We start from the raw sequence: 13,079 nt of genomic DNA on the forward strand, positions 1-13,079 counted from the left end.
ACCAAGAGATAGGGGCATCGCCTACAATGGCACAGCCAACAGAGCTGATTGATTATACATAGGATTCTCCTAAAAACCCAGATTATGAACCACAAGTCTCTTAGAGTTAAGAACATTATAAAAATTAATGTTCTTAATTGGTAGGACAGCAGTCCTACTACACTGCAGAGATGCTCTTCTTCTTCTTCTTTTTTTTTTTTTTTTGGAGACAGAGTTTTGCTCTTGTTGCCCAGGCTGGCGTGATCTCGGCTCACTGCACATCCACGTCATGGGTTCAAGAGATTCTCCTGTCTCAGCCTCCTGAGTAGCTGGGATTACAGGTGCCCACCATTACGCCTGGCTAATTTTTGGTATTTTTAGTAGAGATAGGGTTTCACCATGTTGGCCAGGCTGGTCTTGAACTCCTGACCTCAGGTGATCTGCCTGCCTTGGCCTCCCAAAGTGGTAGGATTACAGACGTGAGCCACTGTGCCCAGCCTTGGCCTTCTTCTTTATGTTGCATTTTGGCATACGCTAAAACCATAGGGTCAGTAGGTACCAAGAGATCAAACAGGAGATGCCTTATATGCTCAAATAGGAGAGAATTCCTTCTTTCAAAGGCTTATAGGAGATTCCACAACCCTCCATAGTAAATTTGTTCAACATTTCTCTGACAGAAAATGTGTCCATTAAAAAGAAATCATGCAGCTGCTGAACAAGTTTTGACGGTTATTTTCTAAACCATGGTGATAGAAACAGTAATACCATGGCTTTCAGGGAAAACCTTAACATATCTGAAGGTCATTCCTGAAGCCTTCAAAGAGGCTAGTATGTAAAACAAAACAAAACTGACAATGACAAAAACAATGAAACAGGCATTTTAAACATTTAACATTTGTGAAGCTAAATATTGAGGTTTTAGGTTGCAAAACTGACTGCTTAGGAGAAAAGACCAGAAGAAGAAATCTCTCTCGTGATTAAATAAATTTAAGTTTATAACATTATGCGGTGTTACACTAGTTGCTGTGCAAAAAGTTCAGGGATTATTTTTTGTATCAGACAGCTTTTGTTGTGTAGCAAACTATTAATAAATACTCTAAAACTAGTGGCTTAGAAGAGCAAACATTTATTAGTTCTTGAAGTTCTGAGAGTTGGCTGGGTGTCCTTCTGGTCAGTGCCAGACAGCTCAAGGCTCACTCACATTTCTGGCACTTGGCAGGCTGACTGGTCTGAAGTGGGCTTACTACTATGTGTGGCAGTTGGCCCAATGTTGGTCAGAGAAATGGCCATGATCTCTCATTATCCAGCAAGCTAACTGGGGCTCATCCTCTTGGTGATGAAAGGCTATCCAGCATCAGGAGAGGCCAATCCTCTATGCACAAGAACTATTCGAGCTTCTGCATGCATCATACTTGCTAATATTCCATTGGTCAAATTAAGTCATATGCTGGATTTAAACCTCTCACAGAGGTGTGAAAAAATATTCCTGGGGTAAAAAAGTTGAAATTCTAATTATGGTTCAGATAAAAACTCAGATTTGGTATTGGGTATCTATTTTGGTCCCAAGGGTGAAGTGAAGGAGTATATCTCTTGATGATAAGGAGTATATCTCTTGATGATAAGAGGGATTAGAAAAATTTGTGGCCATGTTATAATCTCCCACTTCATGCATCTTTGTCTACAGTTAAGATGAGGCAATAATTTCAGCTGTATTTGAGTTGAAAAGAAGGTCAAAAGCAAAGGTTATTCTAGGAGACTTTTACATAGCTTCTTTTGCTATTTCTACTGAACAGAAGGTGTACAAATCCTAAGGATTTACAATTCAATGTAAAATGAATACACTTGTGTAACTAACACTTACGTCTGAGAAGAGACTAAACACTCCAGTAGTTTTTTCCCAACATTTATCCCTTCTTCAACATTACCCCACTCTCCTTCTCAAAGGTAACCACTATTCTGACTTGATTAGTTTTGCCTGTTTTACAACTTCGTGTAGATGGGATCATATAATGTGCGTTCCTTTGTCTGGCTTCTGTATTCAGCATATATGCTTGTTAGACACATTCATGTTATTGAATGTAGCTGTGGTTTTATCACTTTCATTACTGTATAGTATTCCATTGCATGAATATAACACAAATTTGAATGTTTGGGTTATTTTCAATTTTGGCTGTTGTGCATTTCTTTTGTTGCACCTGTGTGCACATTTTTATTGAATAAATATCTAAGAGTAGAATTGCTGAATCAGGTCAAGCGCAGTGGCTCATGCCTGTAATCCCAGCCCTTTGGGAAGCTGAGGCGGGTGGATCACGAGGTCAGGAGTTTGAGACCAGCTGGACCAACATGGTAAAATCCCGTATCTACAAGAAATACAAAAATTAGCCAGGTGTGATGGCAGATGCCTGTAATCTCAGCTACTCAGGAGGCTGAGGAAGGAGAAGTGCTTGAATCCAGGAGGAGGAGGTTGCAGTGAGCCGAGATGGTGCCTCAAAAAAAAAAAAAAAAGAAAAGAAAAAGAAAAAAAATAATTACTGAATCATAGGAAACATGTATGTCCAAATTTAGCTGAGACTATGCAACAGTTTTCTTCTTCTTCTTCTTTTCTAAGAAATGTCAGGCTATAAACCGTTCTTAGTGCTCACTGGTTTGTGAACACTGAGCATAGAAATAGCCACTTTTTCTTTGCTCCAATAGTACAGGCAGAGCACAGCAACTGCGTCTATGGGGCTGGCAAGTCCAGGATAGCATCTGCAGGGCAGGGCAATGATTTTCTTTAACACACTTTCATGCATACATTTTATCTTCATTTTGGTGTCCTAGGTTTTAAGCTAATGCATTTTTGCCTTCTACTTTCTCCTGGTTTACCATAAAATGCTTACATTTGGACTTCAGTTGGGTAAATAGTAGTTTGCCCTGCACTTAAAATTTCATAAAACCTCAAGAATCCAAAGTGTATCAAATCATCCTGCCTAGGATTCAAGGAAAATAACTGAACTGTTCCCCATTCATTTATCAAATGTTTACTGAACACCTACAAGCAATTTTTTTTAATTAAACCTGGAGATATAAAGAAATGTAAAATTCAACTTCCAATCTCCAAGAAGTATCTACAGTAGTTGATGACTCTTTCATCAGTAGCTGTCTGTCCCTTTCTCGTGCCTTCCTGTCCTCCTGTCATTTCCACAATAGTTGCCCGAAGCATAAGTAAGTAACGCGTAGCAAGCTGGCAGCTGTGAATGGGATTATTTGTGCTACCGTAGGCAGCATCTTTCAATTACCACAAACAATTTTCTCTTCTCTCCTTTACCTCTTTGGATAACTATCCATGAGTTTAGTCTTTCCCTTTGCTGGACAAAAAATTATATTAAGGAGAAGAGTAAAATTGTTCTAGAAACTTGAGGAATGGTGGTAATACTTATTTTTCACATTCTTTCTTGTATTTTAAGGGTCTGTATGTATTTGTTGTATTTGTGTATAATGGGATTTTCAGACTACATTTATATTGTGTAAGAAATTGAAAATGTTCACAATGTTCTTGCTGTTCAGTATTTCATATTCTAAAATGATCTCCAGAATACATTGGTTGTTAAGGTAATGTGCTCAAGTACCTGTGTGGCTTAAAGGAGATATTACAACTCCCAAAATAGCTATGCTTAGTCCTTCTCACTGGTAATATAAAACCAATTTTTGTTTGTGAATTGAATTGTTGCACCTGTGCGGTGCGTTTCAAAGCCCAGGAAGGGTGCTGTTAAAGGAGAGATTCTCTGTAATTTATAAAAATGGAGCAGTGATTTCTAGTGAAACAATCAACCTCATCTAAAAATCTCTCATTTAGATGTTTCCATAAAGTATTAAGAGACACCCAAAGGTCCTTTATTGTATTTTTTCCATAGGCATCTTTATTGAGTCTGTACTTATTTCCATCTATAGTTAAAGAGCTGCAAGCAAAAGTATGCAAGCAAAAGTATAGTATGGTGGGAATAGCTGATTGTACCAAATGATTCAAACTATCCATCAACAGGAAAATCTCTGAATTAATACAGATACTTTTAGTGCAAGTGGTACCAATCCAAATCAAAGTAGCTTAAGTAGAAAGAGGATTCATTGGCTCATACAACTGGGAGGCTAACTTCAGCCACAACTCAATTCAGGGACTCAAACAAAATTGTTCAGATTCTGCTCCTCTCTCTGGGCCCTGCTTCCTTTGAACTGCACTAATCCTCTCCTACTGCACCCTACCTTTTTCCATAGGTCAGTGAATGCTCCAGCTGCAATAAACACCTTTCCTGCTCTGCTATGCCTTTAGACATGGCCATGTGTTTCATGGCCAAATTGAAAAACCACGAGAGAAGAACTCCTTGTGGCCCAGCTTAGGTCATATGCTCCTTCCTGAACCAATTACAGTGCCCAGCGGAATGGGGTACTAGGAGTGGCCAGGCCAGGAAGTTATTTTGTTAGCTGGTTCACTAGAATCATTTCATCAGAAAGAGGAACAATCCTCAGACAAAAAAGCAGCAAATGTTCAGTACAGCTCTCACAGGGGCTTCACATATATTAGTCACAAAAATAGTTTTAGGGCAGGGAAGATCTATGGTTAAACAAAATAGGGTGCTATATAAAGAATGGAACCCACAATGACTCCTAACTCATACCAAAGATACTCATTTCAGGATTTCCTGTTACCAGGAGAGAAGCTGACTTGCAGTCGATTCAATCTCATTTGCTCAATCTTTTAGGTATCGTAATGCATGAAATTACTGATAAAACAACTAGGTAATTCACTTTAACAACCACTTGACTGTCACTGAAGTGTCTGATCAAAAATTAAGGTGTTAGCTGTGTGAGGTGGTGTGTGCCTCCAGTTCTAGCTACTTGAGAGGCTGAGGTGGGGGAAACACTTGAGCCCAGGAGTTTGAGACCAGCCTGGGCAACATAGCAAAACCCTGTCTCTATAAATAAAAAGATGGTTAAAAAAAATTAGGATTCTTGCAAGAGTGAACCCTCCAAGGTAACCTATGGACTTTGGGTGATGATGTGTCAATGTAGGTTTGTCAATTGCAGCAAATGCACCCCCTGGTGGGGGTTGTTGATAATGGGGAGGCTATGCACATGTAAGGGCAAAGGGTACCTGGGAAATCTCTGTACCTTTTGCTCAGTATTGCTGTGAACCTAAAATTGCTTTAAAAAATTAAGTCTATTAAAATATTAAAAAAATACAGACATAACAAAATGAAGGTATTCAGGTATTAGATAACCTAATTATCGAATTCTCTAACATAGCATTAAAATAATTCAATAGTCACAGCTAGTTGTCCCTCAGATAAAAGTTGGTTACAGCTACAGTAAGAAACCAGAACCTGTATGGGACAATCATATTAACAGGCAAATAATAATGCTTATATTTGCAGAAAACCTACTTATTTCCCTAGAATATCAAAGTATCTTGACAAATAAAAACAGTTGGAACATTGCTGTACACCACTCTATTAAATGAGTTCCTCATTTAAAACAAATTTTGTCCTCACAAAAACAAGAGGGCAATATAAGTCTACAGAGCTTTATTTGAGTAGACAAAAGTGATGCTGTGTAGGACAAGCACCATCACTGCCATCCACTGGAGTAATTCCTAAATGTTAGGTCTATGACAATGGCAATGAACTGGGACAATGTTTCCTACCAGGGCATAATTGGCAGTGTCTGGAGATGTACTACAGGACTGGGAGATTTGTACTCTTGGCATCTAGCAGGTAATGCCAGGAACACTGCTGAATATCCCAGGTTGCATAGGATAGCCCCATACAACAAATAATCAACTGGTGCAAAATGTCAACAGTGCTGAGGTTAAGAAACTCTGGCCTATAGCAAGATGCAGAGGGAAAGGCAATGTTTAAGACAAAACCCCTGCTCCCAATGATTGTATAACCTGCTTGAGGGGGTAAGATAAATGATAAGGGTATTTCCTAGGTTTTCTTCTAGGATGTTTATAAATTGAGGTCTTACACTTAAATCTTTAATCCATCTTTAGGTAATTTTTGCAAAATTTTTGTAAAAAAGTTTGTAAAAGGTAAGAGTCTAGTTTCATTCCTCTGAATATGGCTAGCCAGTTATCTCAGCACCATTTATTGAACAAAATAAATCATCAACAGAGTAAGCAGATAACCTATAGAATGTGAGAAAATATTCACAAATTATGCATCTGGCAGAGGTCTAACATCCAGAATCTATAAGGAATTTAAACAAATCAACAAGCCAAAAATAAATAACCCCATTAAAAAATGGGCAAATGACATGGACAGGTACTTCTCAAAAGAAGACATTCAAGTGACCAACAAACATGAAGAAAATGCTCAATATCACCAATCATCAGAGAAATGCAAATCAAAATCACAATGAGATACCATGTCATACCAGTTAGAATGGCTATTATTAAAAGTAAAAAAAAAAAAAAACAACAGGTGCTGATGAGGCTGAGGAGAAAACAGAACACTTACATGCTGTTGGTGGGAATGTAAATTACTTCAGCCACTGTGGAAAGCAGTTTGGAGATTTCTCAGAGAACATAAAACAGAGCTATCATTTGACCCAGCAATCCCATGACTGGGTATATATGCCCAGAATAATGTAGATTATTATACCAAAAAGACACACACACTCCTATCATCATCACCATGCTATTCACAACAGCAAAGATGTGGAATCAACCTAGGTGTTCATCAACGGTGGATTGGATAAAACAAACATGATACACATACACCATGGAATATTACACAGCCATAAAAAATGAAATTATGTCCTTTGTCGCAACATGGATGCAGCCAGTGGTCATTATCCTAAGCAGATAACAGGAACAGAAACCAAATACCACATTTCTCGGTCATAAGTGGGAGCTAATATGGACATAAACATTGGAACAACAGACACCACAGACTACTAGAGAGGGGAGGGAGGGGATGGGGATGGGGGCATGAGTCGAAAAACTACCTATTAGGTACTAGCTCATTACCTGGGTCTCACATACCCATGTAACAGTCCTACACATGTATCCCCGTATCTAAAATAAAAGCTGAGGCCAGTCAGGGTGGCCCACGCCTGTAATCCTAGCAGTTTGGGAGGCTGAGGCAGGCAGATCATGAGGTCAGGAGTTTGAGACCAGCCTCGCCAACATGGTGAAACCCCATCTCTACTAAAAATACAAAAATTAGCCAGACATGGTGGCAGACGCCTGTAATCTCAGCTGCTCGAGAGGCTGAGGCAGGAGAACCACTTGAACCTGGGAGGCGGAGGTTGCAGTGAGCCAAGATCACACCGCTGCACTCCAGCCTGGGTGACAGAGTGAGACTCTGTCTCGAAAAAAATAAAATAAAATAAAATAAAAGCTGAAATTTTAAAAAAGGATAAATGATAAAAATGATCTCAATGCACAATGCATTAAGTACTGATCACAGGGTCTTTTAACACATGGGGCTTGAATTGCATACTTTTATGAGTAGCAAGGTAGATGTGCTGAATTTTGAAAGATTTGGATAGGCAAACAGAAAAGGATATTTCAAGTGGAGGGTACACTGGAGGCAGACATCCAGAGATGAGAAAGAACAACGTCTTTTCAGGACAGTAAATAACCAGCCCTGTCCAGCAATGTTTGTGAAGCAAGGCAATCAGCAAAAAACGTTTTCACTTGTCAAGCGGGATCACGTGACTGATGCAGTCCTGGCTCTGCCATGTCTTAGCTGGGTAAACACCAGTGTGTAAGCTGTAAAATTGGGATATCTCTTACCTTACAGTTGTTCCTGTAAAAATCAGACACTGACATGCCTGTCACATCATCTTGCTTTTAAAGGATGGCAGCTCCTAGAGCAAATGTTAAGAAAAGACAGGTTGAATTTGGACTTTAAAGAAACTAAAGTAACAGGGTGGAAATTTACATCTATCCTATGGGCTGGAAGAGTCATTGCTTCAATGTATAAGGCAGTGACAAGATGAAAATAATGCTTTCGATTAATCTGAATCTAGGTGGATGATACATAAGTGGTCTCTCAGCTTTTCCAAATGGCTAACATTTTTCAAAGTATAAGTTTTTATTTTTTAAAAAACTTGATTATTTTCTGCTTCCTCCTGTAATAATTTAGGCTCAACTGAGAAGAGGTCCCCGTTGCTCATGGCTGTATCCTCAGCAACTAGCATAGTACATGACACACAGCAGAGATAACCAATAAACTATCGTCTAACAGTTGAAACAGAAAAGAAAAAGTAAAAAGGGCCAGAACTATGGTGACAGCAGTTTGTGTGGGAAGATAGGGGTGCATGCCAAAGTTTTCCAAAGCAATTTGGTGATTTGGTTATAGACTAGCAATGAAAACTCAGGTGATGGGAGATTGGTGGAACCAATTGCAGGAGATTAGAAAATATGCAGATTTTAGGAAAAACGAATTGTATTTTACATCCCTGGATTACAGGGAGGGAGTAGACCAATGAAGTGCAGAACTAAAACTTGACAAAAGTTTTAAAGCAATTTAGCTAGCAGGGATTACTGAGGTTAGCAAAGTAAAAGGTGTTTCAAGAAAGATGAAGGACCTTATCTTCCCACTCTACGAGGAGCAGAAACTGAAAAATGACCTTCTATGTCGAACACTGCCATTCCAGAATTAAGTAATAGTTTTTGAGCGTCTAGAGTGGAGTCACAAATTAGCTACTGTAAAGTTAGTTTGCCTGTAGATCATTTTGTTTGGACAGCTTAATTCTGGCCTATTTAATAGTCAACATTTAAAAATCAGAAGCTCCATAAAAATTTGGATTCTTTAATTCTTTCAAATACCAGGGAAATGGCCAACCTTGTCTTCATTTTAACAGGCAGAATTGGATGAAGTTGAGTAAATGGTGCCGCCTTTAAATGACTCCAATTCACTACCCAATTTGTCTCATTTGTGATATTCACCTGGCCCCTGTAGGTATTAGAGTTTGCAATTCCTGGTCTAATGGTATTATGTCAGCTTTAATGAAAATGGTTAAGAATAAAACCAGTAACAGCAATAATAGCACACTGAGCACTTAGTTGCAGGCACTAAGTATGCCACAGAGATCACCCACCATTTGAGGGAGGTGCTATAATTGTACCATTGTACAGGTAAAAAACTAAGAGGTTCAAAGACCTGCCTAAATGTCAACAGCCAGAAAGGGGTAATGGTAAGATTAAAAATCCAGTCAGACTTAATTTGCAGTTGCCAAATAGTATTCAAATTAAATGGTACTAAGTTACTCTATATGAAATCTGAGTCTTTTCCTAAAAGCAGATACCTCCATTTCAGCCACAGGAACTTGTGCACTTTTCTGCAGTATGTACACAGACATGCACAGCTCTGTGTGACTTTGGGTTGTTATCTCATTGCCTCTTACCTGTGCCTAAGATGATCTGAGATGAATTCAATAGCTTAGTTTCTCACCATAAATCATGAACTTTGGGTGGCAGGAGGGGAAGGTGGGAGTGGTAGAGACAATTGTCTTCATTTTTATGTCTAGTAAACATAAAATGCATAGATGCAATTAACCAACTTCAAGAAACTGAAGTTCTAATTGGAGATATGCAACAGACTCAGAGATTTTTAATGAGGTTTAGTAATAAGTGGGTGAGTATAAATGGAAGTCGCAGAGCATATTCAAGGTTGAGGGGACACAAGACATCACAATGAGAGCCAGGACCACCATTTGGAGATGTTTCAGTGAGTGTTTCAAAGTGTATAATGTGAAAATGTCCATGTTAAGGGAACAAGTTTCCGAGATGTCACACTGGGCACTCTGAGCTCTCTCCTAAAGTATGAGTGGGTGTTAAAGTTTGCTTGGCCGAATAAATATCCCATGGAATATACACAGAACAGAATGAAAGAACTTGAAAGATCAGACAGAAAAGACATTTGACTACATTGGAAAAAGTAAGAATTGGATTGGAAAACAAAGGCATCAGGATTCTAAAAAATAAGGCATCAGGATTCTATGGGGAAGATTTTAATCTGCTAATCTATGAATTTTGGAGGGGGGGGGATTACATGTCAGTTAAGTCAAAATCAAAATGGTGTAACAAAGCAAGTCAAGAATAAAAACCTCACTCATAACTATCTTGGATAGCCAAAACCTTTGTTTCTGATAATACATTTGAGAAATGTGAAGTAGTGGTATAAGACACAGGAAGTAGGTTGCTTGACTAACAGGATATGTACATCTGGGAAACAGGTACTATCATAAAAGTGGTGGATAATTACTCTGTCACACCTTGACTCCAAAACAATCAATTCATTTTGCTGTGCTACTTTAACATGATTCTGTTTTTTTTCAACTATAAATGGCATTACAGACGGAATGAAGCAATCAGTGAACCAGTTGATGAGCCTGATTTTCTTCCAAATCTTTGCGGTATGCTATGAAAAAGAACTCTGCTGAATGCCCACTGTGTTACATGGTATTCTAAGGCCTTTGACTTCATTATTTCATATAATTATCACTACAACTGTGTAAGGTAGACAAAAGTATTTTAAAGGTGAATCACAAGGTCAGAAAAGTGAAATAATTTGCCTAAGTTCACACAGCTGCTAGGAGACAGAGCTGATTCTCAAATCCTTCTCTCTGGCTTTTATTCATCTTCCAGTTGTGCTTTGGAATGAAGATGATCTGAGTTAAATCCTGCTACTTACCAACTTTGTGGCCTGAGCCTAATTAGTCTCTTTGGACTCCAGTCTCCTCTTCTGTGATGTAGGAAGACAATATCAATTCTCATGGGGTTGTTTTGAAAGAATTAAATTCGTTATTTGTTCATTTATCTGTTGGAATGATAGATCATGGAATGAGGGAAGTAAAGAAGTGCTGGGGTGGGGATTGGTAACTGATTATAACAAAGTCAATGGATCAGAAGGTTTGCTGAGGTGAAAGGATTTCTAGAATAGCAGTACTAAAGCAGGTGAACTGGTTGGGAAATGGCCAAAGTATGATGCTTCAAGGAGGGATTTCAGAGGTGGTATGATTTGAAAGCCAACCTAACGGGGATGACAATGGGAGTAGGTAGCTAGGGATGTAGAATTAGAACTTTGGAAGTAAGGAAATTGAGAAGCTGAAAAGGAATGAGCATGCAAAGTATCTAGAATTCAGTTGATCCTTAAAAAATACTAACTCTGAAATAGTGTAAAAATATAGAAATAGCAAACATAGGCAACATGTTTCTTGTTTACACATTAAAAGAATGAAGGTGAAAAATCTGCCTGAGCGGCAGACAGTACATGTGAATACATCATAGTTGATGCTGCAGAAATGCATTTTCAAAGCAGAACAGGATAGTTCCTCAATCCAGCTTCTAGTCTCTGCTTCTGATATAACTCACTTATACTCAAAATACTTCTGCTAGAGGTAGTTAGGTATTAATTGCTTGTATAAGAGTATAGAACATAGTGAGGAACACACACACACGACAAAACACAAATTAAGTAGAATAGGAAATGTTAACAAAAATTTCCAGGCACTATTTTCTATCAAAAAACATCTGTATTACAGCTGTTCCTTCTGCCTACAAGGTTCTTCCCAAGCAACCCACATGTCTCAAGCCCTCACTCTGTTCAGATATCTGGGCAAGCATCACCTCATCAAATAACTGCTCTGTCTATACACCCTGTCCCCCAATCACTGTCTCGCCTTTCTCTGCTTTACTTTTCTTCATAGCACTTATCACTACTGGCTATATCACATATTTATTTACTGTCTTTGTTTACCATCTCCCTCCCCAGAACTATGGCTCAATGAGTAGAGACTCTTCACTGTTTTATCTCTAGTACCTAAAACAAACCTGAGCAAACAGTAGAAGATTAATACATATTAATAACATTTTAAAAATAATCGAATAACTCTAAGCTTAGTCTTAAGCACTTAATAAAATGAATGGGTTCCCATTTTTACATGTAAAAGTCATGAACTAAGGTTAAAGTGTAGAAAATAAACTAAAATTTCTAGTCTACTGCTTTTTCCTTTTTACCAACCCTGAAGATGAGGGTTCAGGTAAAAAAAATTAACTGTTTCCCTTAGGGCTCATGGCCTACATGTTTGTTAAATCCAATTTGCTCAGCTTGTAGTTCTGTGGAATGCACTGTCCATGATGGTCCCTTCCAATGACACCAAATTTTAACCACCACAAAGGGAGAAAACACTAAAAGGAATTTATCCAAGCTGTCTCATTCGAATGAATGCTTTTTGTGAGTTGGTGGGGAGAAGGAGCGGATATTTCTTTACATGAATTTTATTGTTATTTATACTCAAGTTAAACAACAAAAATAGGAAACATTTTGAATCAGCATATGCCCAAAAACTAAACATTAAAATGGTGGTCCCACTATTCCTGAAACCAAACATTGGCTAAAATGAACTATATGCACTTTTAAGGTGAACAAACACAAGAAGTCTATATTTAGCAAGGAAGTTAAAATGCTTGTCAGCAAGTCTAATATCTTAGAGGAAATATTTATTTCAAAAGTAATAACTAATGTGGTCATATTAATTAATTAGTTAACAGTTACAATGATGGAAACCCTTAAAATTCGTATAAAAAACTGAAATTACAGTTAGGCTGCTTGCATATTTCACAACTATATGTTTTCCAATGATCTATTAACCTAAACTAAAAATTAAATACACATTAATTCATCAACAGTGATATAACTTCAAGGCTGAGAAAAATGCACTAATCACAAAGAATTTCAATTAAATGATATCAAGGAGTCCAGAGAGAAGAAATATTTCCTGTGGGAGAAGTTCTAATTATAAATAACTGTGTATTGGTTTAAAGACTAACACACACCTAGCTTTACCAACACTTGTGAAAAAAATTACACATTACATACTTTGTTCAAAGCCTAATATGAAAATTGTAACAAATCCTCTACTTAAAAAAAAAAAAAAAGTGACTACCTGAAAAAGATTCATAACATCTCATTAACAAAGCAAAAATGTTAAACTGAAAAGGTTCACCTGTTTTGGTCTTCAGTTACAAACAAAAAAGCACTGATAATTCACTATAACAGCTTCTTAAACAATTAAAAAATATTTTGTCAACTGAAAAAACATCACTGAATCAA

General features: G+C 37.8%; 1 non-coding gene across 1 annotated transcript; it reads right to left on the bottom strand.

The window, feature by feature from the left end:
- Window positions 1–2,587: 2,587 nt before the first annotated feature.
- Window positions 2,588–2,725, bottom strand: LOC112132479 (small nucleolar RNA SNORA43). The gene has a single exon (XR_002914245.1). It is a non-coding gene; the product is annotated as a small nucleolar RNA SNORA43 (small nucleolar RNA).
- Window positions 2,726–13,079: the final 10,354 nt, after the last annotated feature.

This window comes from Pongo abelii, chromosome 11 (genome assembly GCF_028885655.2).
Source record: "Pongo abelii isolate AG06213 chromosome 11, NHGRI_mPonAbe1-v2.0_pri, whole genome shotgun sequence".
NCBI lineage: Eukaryota > Metazoa > Chordata > Mammalia > Primates > Hominidae > Pongo > Pongo abelii.